We start from the raw sequence: 24077 nt of genomic DNA on the forward strand, positions 1-24077 counted from the left end.
TAACGGTAAGACCGACTTTGTCATATATATATATATATATATATATATATATATATATATATATATATATATATATATATATATATATATATATATATATATATATTATTAAACTTATAATATTATAAAGTATAAGAGTTGAATTTTAACTTTTAAAACTCTAGGGTTTGGAATTAAAGTTTCACTAGTGAGACTCTACAAATTCCAAAACTTGAGGGAAAGTTTTGAAACTTGTCAAAACTCTTCACATTCATAACTTATGAGTTTAATTGGATTTTAATGTAAGAGACCTTTCATTTTCCATAACTTGAGGACAAGTTATGGTGGTCATTAAAATGCATTTAGATCATTTTTCCTAACAACAAAATTATCACATAATCTATGATCTAACTAAACTCATAATCAAGATAATTTCTAGTCAACAATTTGAAAGCAATTTTGTTTATCATATAAAAAACAACAATTATTTTAAAACTTTGACAATTATCTTGAGGTTGGATGAGTACAAGCACTACCATATCATAAAAAACATTTCCAATGATCCAAAACATTTTGTGGTAGTGTTCCAAATCCAAACCAGGCCAAGAAACTCGAAATTCTGCACACAGAGCCTTCAACTCGTCGAGCACATGAACTGGACTCGCCGAGTTGCTCTGTTACTGAGTGGACTCGTCGAGTCTGTTCATGTACTTGGCGAGTTCACCAGTCAGAGGCCAAAATTTCGACTTTTTCAGCTTTGAAAAACTAGTAAGCATCAAATATAATAGAAAACAATCATAGGCTCTGATACCACTATTGGGTTTTGAGCACCATAAAACTCCTATGGTGCACATACAACCCTAAATGCTTTGGATCTATGTTTTCTCTATTATACATGCATATTTCAATTTTTCCAAAGCATTGTCCTAACTAGCATACAAATTGCCAATTGAATAAAACATCTAGGTAGATGACATACCTTTTGAAGGACTTGTAGTTCTTGACCCTTGAAATCTTGAGCACCTCAAGTGTGATGCCTCTAATGGTTCACAAACACCAATATGCAAGAGGATGATTTAGGAGAATAATCTGTTTATCTCAAAGAGAAGAGGCAACCGATTTTGGTCTATGGAGGGTTCTATTTATAGTGTTGGACATGCTAGGGTTACACTTGGTAAACCCTAATAACCCATGACTTTCCACATTCTCATGCTCCATGGGTTTAACCTTTATGGACTATCCATGGATTAGTTTATCCCATAATCATGGATCATTAGCTCACACTACAAGAATGATTGATTTACATTATCAATCCCCATATATTTAATTAGTCTCTTTTTGATCACAAAATTAATAAATTAATTCTTGATCAATACTAATTAAATAATTTCGTATTAATATATTATACTTATAATATATTAATATACCATAAATAACCTTATTCTCAAAATTCATCCTATCAAATTGCACTGGTGAAGGCAACCCAAAAGGACCATGCTACAATCGGGTCAAGTACATACCAGTTATAGTTATGGGCTTAGACACCAAATCCAACAATGTATGGCTAGATCTAAGTTCTGTCCCATGTTCTTCATGATTTGAGCAATTTTGGAAGGAAGAAACTCATAAAGTTGGCAACTTTATGACTCTCCTGAGTCCCAAGAGCATCATATGTTGTAGATCTAGACTTTGGTTGGAGTTCTTATCATTGCATGAGTTTTGGGGCATTTTTAGTTTATTATGACCTAAAATGGATTCTCGACATGTTTTGGGCATACATGTCTATAAAGCTTGCATCTTTATGATATATCTGATATTAGAAAACCCTTTTGGAGTGGGTGGGTTAAGGTCTTTCCAGATTAAGGGCTTAATGCGTAAGACATGGTGGTATTTGACTTATTTTGGACCTAGGGTTGGAGATCTTGATCTCTTTGGGTGTCTTAATGGATAAAGCTGGAAACTTTATCCATTTAGACCATTGAATGGACCAGGTCTAGGCGTTGGAGCTCTTGGAATGGAAGAAAGCGACATAATCTATTAAGTTGTTGGAAACCCAATGCCCACGGCGTGGCCATAGGTCGCCACAGCATGGCGACTGGGAAATGTCAGTCTGTTCGATCGAAGGAGGGCCATAACGTGGCCAACGAGCGCCACGACGTGGCGGTTGACTGAAGTCAACATTGACCGTTTACTTTTGGTATTGGTTTACTTTTGGTTAAATTTCTATTTTTAGAAGGTAGACTTAAGGTATACCTTGTGTGGATAGTTAGGAGGTGTTTAACACCCATCTTTTGGCGGTGAAATCTGTTAGTTGTGGTTGGCGCGTCATCGAGTTGGGTTTTGGTCGACTTTATGATTCAGGTGAGTCTCTTCACTGTACTTGTGGGTCAAAGGCACCAATGTTGGCCCACTGGATAATGTTTGTAGGATGATAGTTATCTTTATGACACTTGTTAATATGTTTGTATGTTTTTTATTATCTTTGTGACTCTTGCTGATATGACTGTATGATTTATGTATGTGGGGTTGATACATACCCGAAATAGCTACGTGTTGTTATATAGAGTCATTATGGACTCGGGGTTGATACGGACCCGACACATCTACATGTTGTTATATAGAGTTATTATGGACTCGGGGTTGATACGGACTTAGGGGTTGATACGAACTTGACACAGCTACGCACTGTTATATACATATATGTTGTATGTTGTATTTTGGGGAACTCTCTAAGCTTTGTTCTTACGGTTTCATGTTTATGGGTTCAGGTACTTTCAGTTCTAAAGGGATGGGCCCGACATGACTGCACTGCATCTCCCAGAGTTTTCGGATTGACTAATTATGATTTTTGCTCGGATGTTTACATGATGTAATTACTTTGCTTGGTTTTGACACAACTTATTTGTATGGCTTATTGTTTTGAAAATGAAAATATTACTTTGGATCTTTGGGACGTTACAATCAAGTATTGAACTCCAATCACCAAATCAAATCCACCAATTCTGCCTTCTCCATAACATTGTGGTTGTGGTCCAAATCACAGTGGTGGCAAGGTACGAAATAATGGCAGAGACCGTGGTGGCGACCAGAATGGTGGTGGCAGTTCTGCCTTCTCGTCGGCAGTGGGTAACCCTAGCGGGAGCTCATCATACGTGTTGGCCTACTCCTGGTCAAGCCCAATCTCATCATCTACCTTCTTGGTCCAATCAGAAACCCTCCTACCCCAATCAGCAGCCAGCCCAACATGCCCTCTTTGCTGGATCACAACAATATCATCCATTTAATTGGCAGCAAGACCATTTTTTGCAGATCATCCCATTACTCATCTGGGGCTTTCAGTACCATGTACATTCAAGATCCCAGAACTACAGATTAGTACATGGATACCAGGGTGACCTCACATCTTCATGCCGATTCAGGTATTCTTAAATCCTTTATAAATAAATGTAGTAATCTTTCCAGTTTGTGTTGGTGATGGATCTCGTATCCCGTCACCCATGTTGGTAACACTTCCCTTAACCACATCCTTTTTGCTCCTTGTTACTTAACAATTCCCTTATTACTCCTCAAATCATTTAAAACCCTATTTTTGTTCACAAACATACCCGTGACAATAAATGCTCTGTTGAATTTAACGAATTTGGTTTTTCAGTGAAGGACTTCCTCACCAAACAAATTCTAATCTGATGTGACAGCACATGCGACCTCTATCCCTTCATCAAACAACTTCATCAAGTGTTTCTAGCCGTTAATTCTTCCATGTAGCATCAAATACTTGGTCATCCCGACTCTCAAGTCTTCAAACATTTACTTTCCAAAAATTTCATTTCGTGTAATTAAAAAGACCCTAGTGTCTTATGGCATGCGTGTCAACTTGGCAAGTATGTCCATTTGTCCTTTGATTTGTCTCAGACTGATGTTAGTTCTCCTTTTCATGTTATTCAATCTGATGTCTGGACTTTACCATTATTAAGCCATAGTGGACAAAAAATATTATATCATCTTTCTAGATCAATATTCTCATTTTGTGTGGATATATCCGTTATACCAAAAATCTGACATATTCTCTAAATTTTTACATTTTTGTATGTATGTTAAAAACCAATTCAAAACCGATATCCAAATCTTTCAATGCAATAATGGCAAAGAATTTGATAATAAACAATTCCACCAACTTTATGACAGTAATGGTATACACATGCATTTTTCTTACCCTTACAAGACACAACAAAATGGCAAATACGAACGCATGTTTCACACTCTAAACAACATTATTCGAAGCCTATTGTTCCAAGCTCATCTTCCACCCACTTATTGGGTGGAAGCCGTTCATTTGGTAGCCCACCTACTAAATATCCTACCATCCATGGGCGGAGGATATTAAGGGTTAGGGGGGCTGTGCCCCCCCCCCCCTGTTTTTTGCTTATAACTAGTTTTACCCACTATATTTTATATATATTAGACATAAAAATATAAAATTTAGGCTTTGGCCCCTGCTGTTTTTTTAAGAACTATAGTTTTAGTTTCGGCCCCTCCAAATAATTTGTTCAAGCTCCGCCACTGCTACCATCTACCACTCCCAAACACGATACACCTTTTCACAAAGTTTTTCATAAACAACCTTCATACGCCCATCTTCGTGTCTTTGGTTGCCTTTGTTACCCCCACCTCAACAATACTAACAAGAAGGCTCCCGATATTATGTTAATTTCATTGACGATTGCATGATGAAGTTTTGGGTTTAGTTCTTGAAGAATAAATATTAAGTATGGCCCATAGTGCTCATAGGAATGTATGGGCCATCAATCGATGTTTTAATCATGTTATAATCCATGTTTTTATAACCATCATGGTTTTGTTTAACCACATAGAGAATTTTTTCGGTGTTGAACAGTGGAAGCTTGTTAGAGGCATGGGATTTGAAGCTTAAAGAATACAGGTTTGTTAAAACTTGAGGCTGTTGATTGAATGAAGAACATATTGATTTAGATTCCTAAACTCTTCTTTGATACCATTTGTTTGTCGCTAGCAATTCAATCAAATAACAATAGCATAAAGAACAAAATATATACGTTGGAACTTAATCTTTATTGAGAGAAATAGTTTCATAATGACATTCACAAATGTTATCAAATATATATTACTGTAGACTAAATAAAACCCTCGTTTTACATAAAGACTAGGAGTAGTTATCACAACACGTAAATATCAGTCTTTATTTATTTTTGAAAACAATATCTTCGGAAGATCGTTATCACGAAGTATCAGGATCTACGCTTGTAGCACTAGAGGTAGACTCAGGGTTCAAAATCATACGATGTGGCCATTAATATAAACATACGTTGAGACCATTAGCGCCAATACAAAACGCAGTGGGAGATTCATTTGTCTCATCAAATTTACAAAGTTTGACTCAACGTTTAAATTCCATATAATCCATTTAATTGAGCCTAACTTTTTAGTGGCCCACTACGAAATGCAAAAGCCCAAAACAATAAGAACCCACAATTTTATAATGGGCCTATTTTTACTGGGATCCCCATTTCGCAGTTCATTGTCATATTTTAGAACTCATATTAAAAGACAAAAGGACATCAGCATTTTGCAGTGGGTCCAGTGTGGTCCTTGCGAAATATGTGCCTATATTATAAACAAGTGAAATCTTTGATTATTTTTTGAAAAATAATTAAAAAGATTGATTATTTTAATCGTTTTATTTTATATATATTTGAATAATCAATATTAAACCCAACACAGTTTTAATAAAAATAAGTGATCATCATATCCCACCCTAGATATAGAGATGAATATCGTATAATTAACCTTCAATTATTTAGAGGGCACATATTTATCACATGACATTAAGGAACGATAGATACATCAATTGCCCGGGTTATTTACCAATAATGTAATGACTTTAATCGCATTGAATAATATTCAATGGTTGTGAATTTATCTGTACATCACTACATTGTTTTGGATTCCTATCCTATCATATCATATGAGGGACATGGCAATATAACTATGATCACATGGTTGTGTTTAAACCAAACACAAATATCATGGCCCCATCTCCCCACATGTACTCTAAAAAGACTAAAATTTCATCATTTTATAGTTATCTTATTAATATCACTTTCTAGTTATAGTCAAATTAGCTTATTATATAAATTTTAATCTAAGACTACATAATAAAAAAGAATATTTTACAAAGATAACGTTGATCATCTTTTCATTAATCTTTATCATTAATTTTGTTCTTTAGAAAAGAGAACTTTCTTAACGAAGGTTTTCGAATCTGCTTTTACACACCGACTAATCTCATGTTGTAAACATAAAGAAATAGTCGTGTCTAATGTTCAAGAGTCCCAACATTTGAACATGAGACAATGGTTACTCACCATATTTTTTATATTGTTTATAAAGTCATCACAACCCAAACAATTATCTTTATCATTATTGATTACATCCATCATGCAATCCAATTACAATTAAATAAGCATAATGTAATATTTCTAAAGTAATAAAATAAAACATGTAGTGATGATTGAATTTTCGGCCACTAGAATGAAAAGAATATTATTTTTTATAAAAACACATCTTTGTCAAATATTTATGTGCTATTTGTTAATTTAAGCGTAAAATCCGGAAACAAAAATTATTACCAAACGAGATTGTTAGCTACTTATTTCAATCAAATAAATGATGTCGATTTATTAAATAACAAAGCCATGAGATTCATTTTTCCATCCTCATGTGGGTTGTGACTGGTCACTACCCCAAAAAACATCCAGAATATATTAAAGAACATTTAAAGATTGAATAAAATAATCAAATAAGTTGTAGAATTCAGTACTATTTATCGTTTATATAGTATTTTAAACATTTTAAGTTGTAAATAAATTATACTGGCCATTTAAAATAAATACATATGCATCACACGTGACGTTTTTTGGAGTATTTTCGTGATGAATTTACCAAGAAAATGGAATCCGACAACTCGAATGTCTCAATTTTAAACTTTTAGTTGTTTTTTACCCCTAATATTTTGACAAGATCTAGGGTATATATATATATATATATATATATATATATATATATATATATATATATATATATATATACCATTGATCTTTTTAATAAATTAATTATTTTTATGTAAATAAGAAAAAAAGCTTTCTTTTGTATAAAGTTACAAAGATGTTGTATCTTATGTGCATAATTCAATTTGTTAAGTGGAAGAATCATCTCCCAAAATAGATAAATATAAAAAGTTAAGTAAGGTATTAAACTTTGTCGTATAAAATAGATACTTTTATTGCCATCAAAAGAGTCACGTCGTTTGAACGGTCCACGTAAACCGCATTATATGAGCGTTCAATCGCAGAACACTAGCAATATTTTGAACGTATCAAAGTTTGACCGTAAAATCTCCGATGTGAAATTCTGCATCTTAACTATTAGGCTCTCATTACGGAGTCATATCAATATACTTTAATTTATATCAACCATACGATATATTTTTTACAATTTAATATAACAATTTTTGTAACACCTAGCCAATTAGGTATTTCCATTCTTAGCTAAGGTATAAAATTTGTTGCAAAAATGGTCCTTACGTCTGGCGTACGCTGGGCGTAAGTAGTTAAAAAGGGACGTGGGTGTTTATGAGTACGCATGGCGTTCTCAAAAGGTACGCAGGGCGTACTCGGCTGATATGCAAACCCTAAATTCGGGGTTTTGAGCCATATTTAAACACCTTAGCCCTCATAAATCCCTTCCACCTCTAACATCCATCCTCCCAAACGACCCCTTGCAAACACTAATATTCATTTGAAAGTTTTTGATCTATTTGAGTGTTTTGTGTTCATCTTTGAAGGAAGAAGATCATTGGAGTGCACTTGGAAAGCTGCAAGCATTGTAGATCTGGGATTTACACCTCTCAATCAAACTCTAGAAGGTATAAAGTTCTAAACTTTATAATGCTTCATCAGATCTTGTTAGTTCTAAGGGTTTTATGCATTTGGTCCCATAATCTTGGTTTAGTTGAGTATAAGATACTCCAGACCTAATGAGTAGCCTGTTCAGACGTTTTGAAGTTCATCGTGTCATAAAAATGTGATATTGATCCTTTCCTTTCATCCATGCATGAGTAATGGGGCTTAGACTCTTGTTATATGTTAGGGCTTTTAGATTTGGACACTTTCTAGTCATGCAAAGTCATAAAGTTGGAAACTTTATGATTTAAGAGGGTATTTGGGGTTAGATCTGAGACTTGGATGTATGTAACATCCCAAAATTCGAGACCAAAAATTTTATTTATAAATAAGTTATTATAAAACCATAAGTATAAAACATCCATAATAAATCCCATGTCAAAACCAAAGTGTCAATCATCAAAACAAGTTACCATAAAATAATATCAGAGTGTAATCCCAAAGATCTCATATGCGGAAAACATAGTGTGATGCGCTGCGATCGAGCCAACTCCTTTCCTTTGAAAACGAAGTACCTGAAACCAAATGTTACACCCAAAAATTCAAACCAATTTAAACTTTTAAAAACATTTCAAACCATTAAAAATCATTACAACTTTGTTTTCAAAATGTATAATATCAGAGTTTTCCCATAAACATAGACAAAACATGAGGAGCTGTACGATCACGCCTTCGCCTTGCCGCGATCCCCTGATGTACCTGAAACAATAAATTGAAACTGTAAGCCCGAGAGCTTAGTGAGTTCCCCCAAAATACCCATAACCGCAACAATACACATAGAATCATAACAGCATACTATGGGTCCAATCAACCATCGGGTTGGAATACCCTAGGCCCACAACCAACAGGTTGGATTGCCAACACACTATGGGTCCAATCAACCATCAGGTTGGAATACCCCAGGCCCACAACCAACAGGTTGGAATGCCCACATACTCTGAGTCCAATCATCCTCGGGATGGAATACTCACGGCCCACAACCTACAGGTTGGAATGCCCAGGTCTATTGGCCTTCGCACCAAGCAGATAAGCCTCAACCGCCAAACAAATATGTGCACATATAATAGATAATCACATAACAGTCTATAGACAATACTTGATCTAACGGATCTTACCAAATAGCACATAACACCATCCTATCTACCAGGACGCCAATCTAACAGATCATACCACATATCATATAATATTATCCTACCCTCTAGGATACCGATCTAACAGATCATACTAGCATAACATAACCATATAATAATCCAAAGGGCCGGCCTTGGTGCCTTAGACCCTTGAGTATAGTGAGGAAAACTCACCTTGCAACCGTCGTCTGAAACTAGAAAGCTCAACTCCCGGATCACCAACACGAACTCCACCACCTATAGTTACCATAAAACCCTTTTTCATAAATCTCCAAATTACCAGAATACCCTCAGAAGTCAACTGGTCAACTCTTGGTCAAAGTCAAAGTCCACAGTCAAAGTCAACAGTCCATGTTGACTCGACTCGTCGAGTGCAGTTCACCGACTCGTCGAGTCCTTCCTGAACTCGAGAAGTCGTGAAATCCTTGATTGGCTTGTCGAGTTCCCCTTTAACTCGTCGAGTTCATACGTGTCCAAGAATTGGGAGAAACCCTAGCCGACTCGCCGAGTCTTCGAACGACTCGCCGAGTTCAAGGCAATCTTCAACGAACTCGCCGAGTTGTTCATCAACTCGTCGAGTTCATGCCCATCTTCATATGACTCGCCGAGTCGACCTTGCAACTCGTCGAGTCCCTTCAATCCTTCATCCATACATATGCTTTTTAAGCCATGCTGAGGCTCCATATTGTAGATCCAGCTTCCCAAGGCATGTTTATCACGTAAAGTTGCAAACTTTACGTGCGTGCAAGGTGATATTGACCTAAAACAAGCTAAAGAAGGGGTTCTAGGCAAAAAGAGCTTCACCAACATGCTAAAGATTGAGACTTTATGATGATAAGGGCCAAGATGAGCCTAGATCTGAAGTTGCAACTTCAGATCATGGTTCATCACTCGAAATGCAACACCAAATGCCCAAAATGGTCCCAAAACTCAATATAGAAAGGGGGTTTAACTAGAAGAAGCTCAAGGTGATGACTTGATACCTCCAAATGGATGATAAACTGAGGTAGACTTCAGATCCCCAGCTGTTCCTTGTTCAAAACTTCTTGGTCTTCAAACCTTTCCTCACCAAATCCCCCTTCCAAGCTAAGAAGCACACCAATATAGAGAACAACACGAATTAGGGTTTCTGAATTCGAGGGGAGCAGTAAGAGAGGCTAAGGGGGGATAAGTGATCCTTAAATAGGGTGCAAACCCCCGAAATTTAGGGTTTCATCTGCCAGCTCCTACTCGTCGAGTCCCCTATTGGACTCAGCGAGTAGGTCACTAAAACACGCGGACCAACCCGCTGCTACTCGATGAGTCATAGCGCCAACTCGTCGAGTAGACCTTCAACGTGAAGTCTAAAAGGAAAAATATTAATAATACCTGACGGTTGGGATGTTACAATTCTCCCCCACTTGACTTAGACTTCGTCCTCGAAGTCAGCTGTAGCGAATAACTCCGAGTAATGCTCCCGCATCTCAGCCTCCGACTCCCATGTCCACTCGGATCCCCTCCGATGCTCCCAATGTATCTTTACCAACAGAACCTCCTTGTTGCATAGGACCTTCACTTTCCTTTCCAAAACGGCAATCAGCCTCTCAATATAATTCAGGCGCTCATCAACCTGAATGTCATCTAGTGGCACCACTGCCTCCGGGTCCACAATGCACTTTCGCAACTGCGAAACGTGGAAAGTACTGTGGATCCGACTAAGCTCCTCCGACAGCTCTAGTCTGTAAGCCACCTTGCCAACCCTGGCAATGATCCTGAACGGCCCAATATATCGGGGACCCAATTTTCCCCTCTTCCTGAAGCGGATCACACCCTTCCAGGGCGAGACCTTCAGGAGTACCATGTCACCGACCTGAAACTCTAACTCGGATCGGCATCGGTCAGCGTAACTCTTCTACCGACTCTGAGCGGTCTGCAACCGCTGTCTAACCTGCTGAATCTTCTCGGTAGTCTGCAAGACCACCTCCGTCCGACCCATCACCCTGTGACCAACCTCACCCCAACAAACCGGGGTGCGACATCTCCGCCCATACAACAGCTCGAATGGCGGGGCGCCAATGTTGGAATGATAGCCATTGTTATAGGCGAACTCTACAAGCGGTAGGTGGGAATCCCAGCTCCCACTGAAATCGATGATACACGCCCTCAACATATCCTCGAGGGTCTGAATGGTCCGCTCGCTCTGACCATCAGTCTGCGGATGGAAGGCTGTGCTGAAGTGCAACCGTGTGCCCAGCTCCTCGTGAAACTTCTGCCAGAAGCGGGAGGTAAACCTGACATCCCGATCAGAGACAATGGAAACGGGAACCCCATGGCGAGACACGATCTCGCGAACGTACACATCGGCCAATTTCTCGGCCGATGAGCTCTCCTGTATGGCCAAGAAATGGGCACTCTTGGTCAATCGATCCACGATGACCCATATAGCATCAAACCCCTTCGCCGTCCTCGGCAACTTGGTAATAAAATCCATCGTGATTTGTTCCCATTTCCACATGGGGATCTCTAGGGGCTGCAGCTTGCCATGCGGCCTCTGATGCTCGGCCTTGACCATCCTACATGTCAAGCACCTCTTGACGTACCAAGCGATTTCTCGCTTCATGCACGACCACCAATAGCTCAAACTCAAATCCCGAAACATCTTGGTGGCCCCCGGGTGAATAGGGAAATGAGACTTATGAGCCTCCTCCATAACCGTCTGCCTAACCCCGCCAGACATCGAAACCCAAACTCGACCGCATCGGGTCAATAATCCCCGACTATCCTGCTCAAACCGTGTATTCTCACCCTTGATCCTCTCCAGCTTCCAATTCTCCGGTCGCATGCCCTCAACCTGGACATCTCTGATCAGACTCACAAGAGGGGAGTCCACTGCTAACCTCATACATACTGCAGGGTGGAAGACCCAGCTGACTTGCGGCTCAAAGCATCCGCAACCACGTTTGCTTTACCAGGGTGGTAAAGGATCTCGCAATCGTAGTCCTTGACTACATCCAGCCACCTGCGCTGCCTCATGTTAAGGTTCGGCTGATCCATGATATGTCTCAAGCTCTTATGATGCGTGTAAATGGTACAACGGACCCCATAAAGGTAATGTCTCCATATCTTGAGGGCGAATACCACCGCCCCCAACTCCAAGTCATGCGTAGGGTATCTTGTCTCATGCGACTTCTATTGTCGCGACGCATAAGCTATCACTCGTCCTTTCTGCATGAGGACCACCCCTAACCCTGTGATGGATGCATCACAGAACACCACAAAATCCTCAACTCCCTCCGGGAGTGTCAAGAATTGGGCCTCTCACAACCACTGTCGGAGGGTCTCAAACGCCCTCTGCTGCTCAGGGCCCCACCGGAAATCCACCCCCTTCCTCGTCAGACGAGTGAGGGGTACCACAATCTTGGAGAAGTTCTGTATGAATCTCCGGTAGTACCCTGCCAATCCCAAAAAGCTCCTGATGTCTGAGGGAGATTTCGGAACCTCCCACTGCATAACCGCCTCGATTTTGGCCGGATCGACCAAAATCCCCTCTTGGTTAACAATATGTCCGAGGAATTGAACCTCTCGTAGCCAAAACTCACACTTCGAGAACTTGGCGTACAACCGTTCTCGTCTCAGAACTCCCAACAACTCCCGCAGATGCTCCTCATGCTGCTCTCGGGTCTTAGAATACACCAAGATATCATCTATAAACACTATGACCGAGCGATCGAGCATCGGTCTATAGACCCGATTCATCAGGTCCATGAACACCGCTGGCGCGTTGGTGAGCCCAAACGGCATCACCACGAACTCGTAATGTCCATAACGAGTTCGGAACGCGGTCTTCTCCACGTCCTCCTCTCTGACCCTGACCTGATGATACCCAGAGCTCGAGTCTATCTTGGAAAACCAAGATGCACCCTGCAACTGATCGAAGAGATCGTCTATCCTCGGTAGTGGGTAACGGTTCTTCACCGTTAATTTATTCAACTCCCGGTAGTCAATGCACATCCGGTGCGAACCGTCCTTCTTCCGGAAAAATAATAATCGGTGCTCCCCATGGAGAACTGCTCGGACGAATGAACTGCTTGCCTAGCAGTTCCTGTAGCTGTGACGACAGCTCCTGCATCGCTGGAGGTGCCAATCGGTACGACGCCTTAGCGATAAGGGCCGCACCTGGCACCAGGTCGATCCTGAACTCGACCTGCCTCTCCGGAGGTATCCCCGACAACTCCTCCGGAAACACATCTGCAAACTCCCTGACTACCGGTACATCGGAAACCGAAATCTAATCCCTGAACCGCGTATCTACCACATACGCTAGATAACCCGCACACCCGTGCTAAATGTATTGCCGAGCCCTGGCAGCTGAACAAAACCCTGATCCCACTCTGGTGCCCTCACCATATATAGTCAGTTCTCCCCCACTTGGGGTTCGAACTACCACTCGCTGGCCCTCACAATCAATCATAGCACCGAACCGACTGAGCCAATCCATGCCTACAATCACGCACACCTCCCCCATGGGAATCAGAATCAAATCTATCGGGAAGGACACCGCGAAAATCTCCAAATCACACCCTCGATAAACCGAAGAAGCAGAAACCCCGTGTTCGTTGGCGATAGACACTCGTAACGGACACTCTAACTCGCCCACTGGCACACTGAACTCCCTACTAAATGACTGAGATACGAAAGATCGACTCGCCCACTGGCTCACTGAAACCCCCTACTAAATGACTCAGAAACCCCATGCTTGAGGTAAAAGACTGCTTTACCCCTATCTTAGCTTGATTCAAGCCCAAGGCCCAATCCAAAGGCCCAAAAGTCAACTATGAGTCAAAGCCCAACAGATGGCCCAATTTTCTAAATTGGGCCCAAACCTTTAAATGGTCTTATTCTAAGGCCCAACTATTTAGTCCAGTCCAAACATTTGGCATTTCTAATGACCCTATATCTCATAATCATAAAGGCCCAATTATGTCCCATCTATGGCCCAATTTTCCAAATTGGGCCCAAAACCTCACATGGGCCTTAACCTAAAGCCCGTCCAATTATTCTAGTCCATATGATTGTTCTTGAATTGCCCATTATTGGCCAAATCACCAAAGCCCAATAGAAAGGCCCAACTTAAGGCCCAAGTGAAATTAGGGTTTTCACATAAAATGACGATTAGGGTTAAGTGTTTCTTAACTTAACCCATTAAGTACTTAATCCATTAAGTCCATCACTTTACTAGATAAATCATATGGTGTGATTGGGTGTAATTCACATTTCCATTCCAATGGCCCAAAATGCGTGTCCCGATAAGTCCAAACCAATAATTCCAAAATTAGCGTTTTCTAAACCATAATTAGGGTTTCCAACCCAATCACAACCCAATAGGCCCAAAAGCTAAGTCCTTAGACCCATTGGGGTTTCATTAGGCCCATTAGGGTTTCACTAGGCCCATTAGGATTTAGTTAGTCGGGCACCACCCACTACCACCTTGGGTAGTGGTGGTCAACGGCGGCGGCCACCACCTTACGGTGGTGGTTATGGTTTCTAGTCCATTTTTGTCCAAGCATCCAAAAAACAACTAAACGCAATCAAAAGTACACCGCCACCTAACACGGCGGTTGGTGGCGGCAGGAGGCGGCAGCCACCACCTCACGGTGGTGGTTATGAGTTTTCTTTTCATTATTTCATCACCGATTACAATATACAACACCAAATCCCAAAATAAACACACACACACACACAACCACCCTTGTGGTGGCCAGCGGTGGTATGTGGTGGCAGCAACCCCCTCATGGTGGTGGTGACTTCCTTGGTTTTCCTACCACACAAAACACACACACACACACTCCAAATTGCAGAATACACTCTAACCACCCACCTGATGGCTCACGGCGGCAACATCGACGATTTTACGATGGAAGCCACCACCTCACGGTGGCGCGCGGTGGTTTCTTTTGTTTCCTAGTCAAGTAGAAACGCACACCAGTAAGCCCTTGCTTGGAAATCTGGACGCAACCACCACTTGGTGGTGCATGATGACGACAGCAGCAGTCCTAGCGGCCACAACGGTGGCTAACGGCGGCGGTTGGAGTCATCGGAACCACACTCGTGAAAGGAAGAGAAGGATTCGCCCTCTCCGATGGAATGAATGCCACAGTAACCTTCTTATCATCCAGCTCCGATTCCCAGGTTCTCTTCTCGTCGGAAATGACAGCAGCGGCAGCAGCAAGGCGACAAGGGTCCGACAACGGTGGTTATTAATGGTGAGTGACGAAGCAGCGGCGCCTGGAGGCTGCCCTCCACTCATCGTCGTTCTTCGATGTTGCCGGAGACAAGGACGACTCTATGGCGCTTGGTGGCCGGAGAACGAACGATGTGAATGGTGGCGGTAGCCGGAAGGGGTGGGAGGTATAAGGAGGGTGATGGTCGGATATGGTTTTTGCTTGGGTTAGGGTTTATCGGCAGGTTTATATACCCTACTCAACGAAACTTCATTCCATAATGACAGGAATTGTCCCTCCCTGTCCCTTTTTCTTTCAAACTCAATCCATAATTTACCATTTAAACCCTTCCTTCTGAATTCTCTTTCAAATCAAGTCCGAAATTTACCCAACAGCCCCCAGATCTAAAAAATAATTTCATAATAAGTCCAATACTTACCAAACACCCCCTGTCTTCCAAAAATATTTACAAATTAAATCCCGAAATTACACTTTAGCCCCTGAAACTCTAAATCATGTCATTCGACTCCCCGAAACCAACACTCCGATAAATATTATGGATTTTAGGGCTACTATTCATCCATTAATTTTATTTCTTTATTTATTTAATAAACGGGGTGTTGCAACTCTCCCCCACTTAAATTAGATTTCGTCCTCGAAATCATTCCTTACGTGCCAAACCTGTGACAACCCGAAATATCTATCTTGTACAACCATTCAATTCAGTTAAAGTCAGACTTGTCTCTGCTAACTTTTAGCACTGTTTAGAGTCTGTTTGAGCATTCTAAGCCTAGTTCATCAAAGGAATCAGTGTTTGGATTTGTCAGTTAAAGTTCCAAACCATCTAGCAAACCGTAAACCTCCTCAAAAGGAGTTTACGGTTAGGACCCTTGAGTTTACGGTCAGGGTGACAGTAAACTCCCTCCTATATATATATATATATATTTTATGATCATTTTGATCATTTCTTCCCTTTCAAACTCAAGAACTTCCAAATCCTCTCAAGTATCATCAAGTTCATCATCCTAGATCACCAAAATCGTAAGTGTTCTTCCTTTGACTTATTGATACATCTCTTAATCTAGTATCATCTCATGATTTCATCCATGGAAATCATCTTTTCTTAGATCTTCAAGAAACACCAAGAACACCAAGAACACACACTAGTATTCTTGGACCTTAATCGCCATCTCAAGCCTCTATATCGTAAGTACTCCCTCCTTAGCTTGTTATCTAGTTGAAACACCTGATTAGAGCCTTGAAAACATCATTTTTAGCCAAGAACAAGGTGTTTACGGTCTAAGAGTATCTCCTTAGATCGTAAACTCTAATGAAACGTGCATTAGAGACCTTAAACCCTTCCTAAGGCTAAGCATGGTCCCTAGAATCCGATGCATTTGAATGAAGCCCTTGAAAACCATCATTTGTGCAAGATTTGATGAGTTTACGGTTGAATCTCCTTAGACCGTGAACTCCATGACCGTAAGGTCATTTAAACCGTGAACACATGGACCGTGAACACTTGGACCGTGAACACTTGGACCGTAAACACATAGGACCGTGAACCACTTTGACCGTAAACTCCTATGGTCATGCCACATGGACCGTAAACTCAATAGGGTGGCCATACACCCTAGTTATGCAATCATATGTGATTGTATCCCTTAAATCTTAGAGTTTCCTACTCTATAAGGGTGTTACCCTTCTTAATTAGTTGTTTAGACACTAATTACATACACATATATTCCATTATATGTCATTTAGGACCCGTTGTGTCTCGGGAGTTCATTTGTGGAACTTCTCATCCTTACGCGCGTATTCGTTTGAATCACCCACATCAGGTGAGTTCATACCCCGTAATCAATCTTTTAAACTGTTTTAAATGCTTTTAAGGGGGGGGGGGGAATACAAGTTGAACACAATGATAATTGTGTAATTGTTTGTTATAAACATTTTCAAAAGATTACTTATGTCATTTATAAGTTGTCAAAACATTTCAAAAACTCTTTTAAAGTTATGTTACTTTATAGTTTTACAAAACTCCGTTTTTAAAGTACAAGCATAACTTAGTAGATAAATGAGTCTTTTCAATAACAGTTCAAGTAAAACATTAGTAAACTATAATAGGTATAGTTTAGGAAGACACTACTCATTACGTCTAGTACAATGAAGCATACAAAGAGTCAGTTCATACATGAGTCAAAACATACTATATGAGAAACAAAACATACTATATGAGAAACAGAACATACCATAACAAGTACAGGGAGGAACTTACTATAACAATTACATAAAGGAACATACTACACTAAGTACCTGGAAAAACCACGTTAATATATCTTTCCGGTTTGCGTTAACTTTAGTACGATTACACGTATCCGGGTTAGCAGACATGAGGTGATAAAATATAATAATATATCTTTCCGGTTTGCGTTAACTTTAGTATGATTACACGTATCTAGGTTAGCAGACACGAGGTGATAAAATATAATAATATATTTTTTCGGTTTGCGTTAACTTTAGTACGATTGCACGTATCTGGGTTAGCAGACACGAGGTGATAAAATATAATAATATATCTTTGCGGTTTACGTTAACTTTAGTACGATTACACGTATCTGGGTTAGCAGACACGAGGTGATAAAATATAATAATATATCTTTCCGGTTTGCGTTAACTCTAGTACGATTACACGTATCTGGGTTAGCAGACACGAGGTGATAAAATATGATAATATATCTTTCCGGGTTTGCGTTAACTTTAGTGCGATTACACGTATCTGGGTTAGCAGGCGTGATGTGATAGCAATATATTAAATCAAATTCATTTATACAGAGCACACTTATAAATATCTGACATAAATGAATAAATCGTACAATTATACAAAACTTACATCAGTACCAACAAAGTTGTCTAAACGATAGAACATTGAGTAAACTAAACTAGAAACTAATCCGTAAAAGGTTTAATCCATTTTATTAAACCAGTGTAACTTAAAGGACCTTAAGTGGGTAATCCTATAATACCTTAGTTTATACACCAAAGTTATATATAATTAATATCTAATAGGTAGTTGGATGTGTGCTTTCCGCCTCATTCCCTGTTCCTTGTTTGGTTATGGGCTTAGGGCAGATTCACCCAATTAACTACATGTTCAATATTAGATTACATATAGCTAGTATAAACTAAGTGATTATAGAAGGAATCACAGTGGTTACTATTTTATTATAAGAAATAAGGGTTTTCTTAAGGAATCTTTTCATCAAATATAAATGAACTATTACAGTTAACTCCGTGAGTACCAAGGGAATACACCAGGGTTATATACAATAAGGATCTAACAACCAATGAGATGTGTGTCATCTGCCTCTTTCCCTGTTCCTTGTTTGGTTGTGGGATTAGGGAAGATACATACAATCGATTGTTTGTTTACTCTGAGTTTTATATATCTTGTATCCATTTAGTACTCATAGAAAGGATTGTAGAGTCATTTTTACTTATCTTTCATCAAAGCAGGAAATATAGGATTTTCTGGAGGAACAGGCGAACTTTTCTAAACAAAACTTACAGCTTACTACATCTTACTAAGCTTTTTACAACTTACTTACATCACTAAAATCTTATGAACTCACCAGCTTAATTGCTGATCAACTCTTTCAAAATAACTTGTATTCTTAGGAAACTAGTAGACAGGTACTCGCTCTGGGAATTCAGAAGATGGAGCAGTATAGCTTCAAGCTTTGTTTTGTTATTTGCTTATGTATTCTATGTTTTGTGAACACATACTTTGTAAACACTTTCCTTCTAATGAAATGGTTGTTTATTACTTTGATTACTATGATGCATGTCTTGTGATACTAAACATGACGTCCTCCACCCCAGAACGTTTCCGCCGTTCCGGTTTTGGGGTGTGACAAAGTCACAAAACCACTCAAGTAACATGGCCACAATCCTGGGTACACCCTGGCCTTTCCAAGGCAATCCAAATCATCCCTCGCAGGGTTCTAAAACCCGAAAATAAACGAACCCCTTGCAACAATCACATCTACTTAGTCTGAAATATGTAGTCTCGAGATGAACTGACTCCCTGGCAGACCACCCATGCTGAGCTTTACCAAGCTTAATCTTCTTCGAATGACCGGACCAATGCACACTTTCTGCCTCGGTTACCTCAATGCTACCATTAGAACAAAATCACTGACCATAGTCAACAATAGAGAACTTATTCTTGACAGAAGGCTCAAATAATCCTTCGAGTAGAAGATCCATCCCTGCAACGGTTAGACTCAGACGAGAGCTGCGCAATAGGATTAAATCGACTACTCTGAGATTATTTAATCCCGATGTGAGTGACTTGTCACTTCCCAATCAATCAGCTATTCTGTCCGTACTTGCAACCTAAAGCACAAATACTAATATTGCCAAAACCCTGAAACTGCCCGAAGCACTGAACTGCTTGAAATAGCATGCTGCCCCATGGCTGCTTTCCAAAATCTACCGAGACCTCCCTGGTCTCATTTCGTTCGCCAATCTTTTGAAATACCGGGTCCCAGCCCGGTCGCTGAGCTAAAAGGACTCCCACACAGTCGTCCCCACACGACTTTCGAATAAAATCCTCTTTTGTCAATAGTTACCACTAGTTATCTTACCACTGTGGCTCTAACGACCTTTTGATCTAACTGATCGGGTCCATACTTCGAAACCTGACGTCACCAAATCCAAGGCTAAAAGTGATTGCTACCTGTCTAGTGGCAGCCTTATATCACAAGCAGTCTTATACGATCCATTGCTTCCCTGATCCCATAACTGTAGTGGCGCTCCTACAGTCTTATCACCGGCTTAACCAGATCTAATCCATCTGGGTAATTCCGAAATCCAATTTGTGGATTTCCATATCCTCACTGCTGCACCCGAACTTATGGGTACTACTGTTCCTTCCGCGTTCTAACAACACGCTCATGCCATCTACCAACCTAGTGAATGCTACGGCTACACTCGCAATCTCATGACACTCTATCACTATCTGCCAACCTCATGAATGTTACGCCTACACTCGCAGACTTACAACATTCTATCAATATCTGACCGCTAGTGAATGCTACGACTACCCCCACAGTCTTACAACACTTTCCATGCTAACTGTCTGCTAGTGAATGCTACGGCTACCCCCGTAGTCTTAAAACACTTTCCATACTATCTGACTGCTAGTGAATGCTACGGCTACCCCCCGTAGTCTTACAACACTTTCCATACCGGGTCGAACACGCACTAGACCTAACACTCAACTGAACTTGAATTCTAATTGGACCTGTAACCTGGTTCCCTAAACCTGTTATCTGATGCCAAGGAAAAGCATGAACCAAATGTTGAAACATTTTCTGAACCCCCAACTCACAATCCTCAATCTAGACGGCCACTCGACCGCCTTTCTCCCTATCGGGGATGTGAAACTCATCCTAGTTTCACACCTATTTCTGCTCCTAAGTACGTACCTGGTCGATTCTCCCCCACTTAGATTCGACTAAGTCTTCATGGCACGCGAGAATTGAAGGATTCCCAATCCTTCTTGCTTTCTAATAACCCACTGATGACAATCTGTGCTTACCAATGCTACCGATCAATTACCAGTCAGACCTTAAGATCGCCCATCCTATGAAATCTTGAAGAGTACTCTTGAACTATGGACCATTATGACGCCTCACTTCACCTCCCATGCTGACAACTGGAGACCTTAATCTTCACCTTGGATGACGAAACCTCGTTCTCACTTCCACTCTCGCAGCACCATTAAGCTCTAACCGAACACAACCCATGCGAGAAATGTAATTCTCTCGAACATCCAATGACCAAACACCCATGCATCAAATACCTGCAATTGACACTACCATCTTCATGCTACCAGTCCTTTCCTAGCATCGGTCGTGCCTTGAAATCCAAAGTTCTTCCATAGCCAATTGTCAACCATACCCGAACGAGTGACAGAACCATTAAACTCTGAATTCACTGGTGAACTATCGCTCTAACCCTGACCTAATATCCTTTAAATAATACTCCTGCTCAGATCACGACGAAGATCCGGAATGATAACGGTACTCGCAGAACCCACTCCGCAAGATACGTCCCTATGTAAGTTCATCAAGGACTTTTTGGCATGTGGAATGGCATATGACTACCCTTGACAACCCGGACGATAGTAGAGAACCGACCCAAGATCTAACTTGTCCGAACCCAATCAAAATTTCCAAAGTGATACGATTTCCCAATGCCCACTTTAAAGTGGCAGAAGATGACATACCCGCGAACATTTGGAGGAATCCTGATCACCTCCTCCTGAGATACCTCGACCATTCCGAGGACATGGTGCAAAACTTCCTTTCGATCTCGATGACAAGAACTAACAATAGGATCCTCCTTCCTGAAGGATTTTAAGGATCCACAGGCTTTGGACTCAGGGTGAGCCCCTAACTACCCCTTGACAATCTAGCCCAAAAGGCCCCGACACGACTATCAAAAGCTCCCTAAATCTCTTCCTTGGCTGAACGAAAGACCATTGAGGTCCATTCCCAAAACTCTGCGAGTAATCTCCGTTGAGATGAACTTCTGCAATCGCGCATCGACTGGCCCAGGCCCTGCTCCTGAGCAGGAACCAGAATCTGAATCTCATTCTTGGGTGCTCAACACCATACCGAAATCACATTCCAAAGATCCGAATACACCCAAGAATCCTTATCCCATAGGCTTCCTGAATTCTCCAAGACTCTCCCCGATTCGAGTACGGATCCCGTGATTTCAGTAGTATGGGCCCAATACTACCTTCCACACCTATCCATACTTTCCTCAAGAATCATCCCGAATCCTCCAAGTCACCTTCTCGAACTGATACCCTGAATGCTCGCTAACAGCGCAACCAAGTCCACTAAATCATTTCCTAGGCTTGCCTAGGTTCCCGTACCCACCCAGTCCTCAGCTGCTGAAAGATACCTAGAAATTTCAACTAGCTACCTCATGAATATAGCCACATGCAACAGAGATCAGATAATCCTTCGAGTAAAAGACTCATCCCTAGAACAGTTAGACTCAAACGAGAGCTGCATAACAGGGTCAAATCTATCACACTGAGATTATCTAGCCTGTGCCACATGTGACTTAGCATATTCACTTAATAGCTAGATCACATTACTAAGTGTCCCACAAAGCACAAAGCAAACAACATCCAGACAATGGAAAATCTAACCAACATATTCCAATCAAATCATTCTATCCTCTTATCAGGAATCTACACTGGCATGAGATTCTAAGGCTCATACAATCAGGCATAACCTAAATAGGCTATCCAATCACTGACTGATCAGTACTATCATGCAACTCAATAAGCATATACAACATGCATATAAGGCATCTTCCTAGATCCTTAGCCCAAATCTAGCATGCAGTTCTCATACACATATAGTAGGCATATATAAGGCATCCTTCCTAGATCCTTAGCCCTAATCTAGCATGCAGTTCTCATAATCACATCATATCATAACATAACATGTATGGGTATCTTGGGGAAAACTTACTTGAGCTCAGCTGATTGCACGCATCACACATCTTGTTCTTTTTCAAAATTCCTTTTTCTCTTTTCAAATTCTTTTCAAAATTCTTTTGATAAAAATGATTTTTCTTTTAAAAAATTTCATATCAAGTCCTCAGTTTGAGTCCACACAATCCCCGAGAGTGTGGCCGAATCCCTCAAACTAAGGCTCTGATACCAACTTGTAACATCCCAAAATTCGAGACCAAAAATTTCATTTTTAAATAAGTTATTATAAAACCATAAGTATAAAACATCCATAATAAATCCCATGTCAAAACCAAAGTGTCAATCATCAAAACAAGTTATCATAAAATAATATCAGAGTGTAACCCCAAAGATCTCATATACGGAAAACATAGTGTTATGCGTTGCGATCGAGCCGACTCCTTTCCTTTAAAAACGAAGTACCTGAAACCAAAACAGAAAACCGTAAGCACGAAGCTTAGTTAGTTCCTCCATCATACCACATACCATATAACAAACATACTGCCATGCAATTTTGGGTGCCTGACCTACCCATGTCAAGCCATTCTGGGGTGCTCGAGCTACCCTGCCAGGCAATTCTAGGGTGTCTGACCTACCCATGTCAAGCCATTATGGGGTGCTCGACCTACCCTGCCAGACAATTCTGGGGTGCCTAACCTACCCATGTCAAGCCATTTTTGGGGTGCTCGACCTATCCTCTGGTTTATCTGAACCGGCTACGTGGACTATTTCACCCCCTCCTACTACTACCATATAATAACATAGCATAAACATACTGCCAGACAATTCTAGGGTGCCCGACCTACCCTTCGGTCCTTACGACCGTGACACGGGGACTATTCCCCTACTACCTACTATCACATAACATCATACCATGCTAGCACATAAAACATATCAGGTAGTAGCAAACATAGATAATTATCACAAAGACAATCATCTATCAAACAACTCCTACTAGTGGGCCGGTATTGTGGCCTTAGACCCACTTCTACTGGAAGGTAACTCACCTCACACTACTAAAGTCCCGTAGACAAAACTCTAGTTGTTGGATGACAGGTTCTCGAACTGTCAATCATCAAAATAACACCCAATCAGCAATTGGGTTCCAACATATACCCAAAAGTCCATGCTTGGGGTAAAAGACTGCTTTACCCCTATCTTAGCTTGATTCAAGCCCAAGGCCCAATCCAAAGGCCCAAAAGTCAAC

This window comes from Lactuca virosa, chromosome 7, assembly GCF_052849685.1.
Source record: "Lactuca virosa cultivar CGN04683 chromosome 7, Lactuca_virosa_CGN04683_v6, whole genome shotgun sequence".
In the NCBI taxonomy this organism is placed as follows: domain Eukaryota; kingdom Viridiplantae; phylum Streptophyta; class Magnoliopsida; order Asterales; family Asteraceae; genus Lactuca; species Lactuca virosa.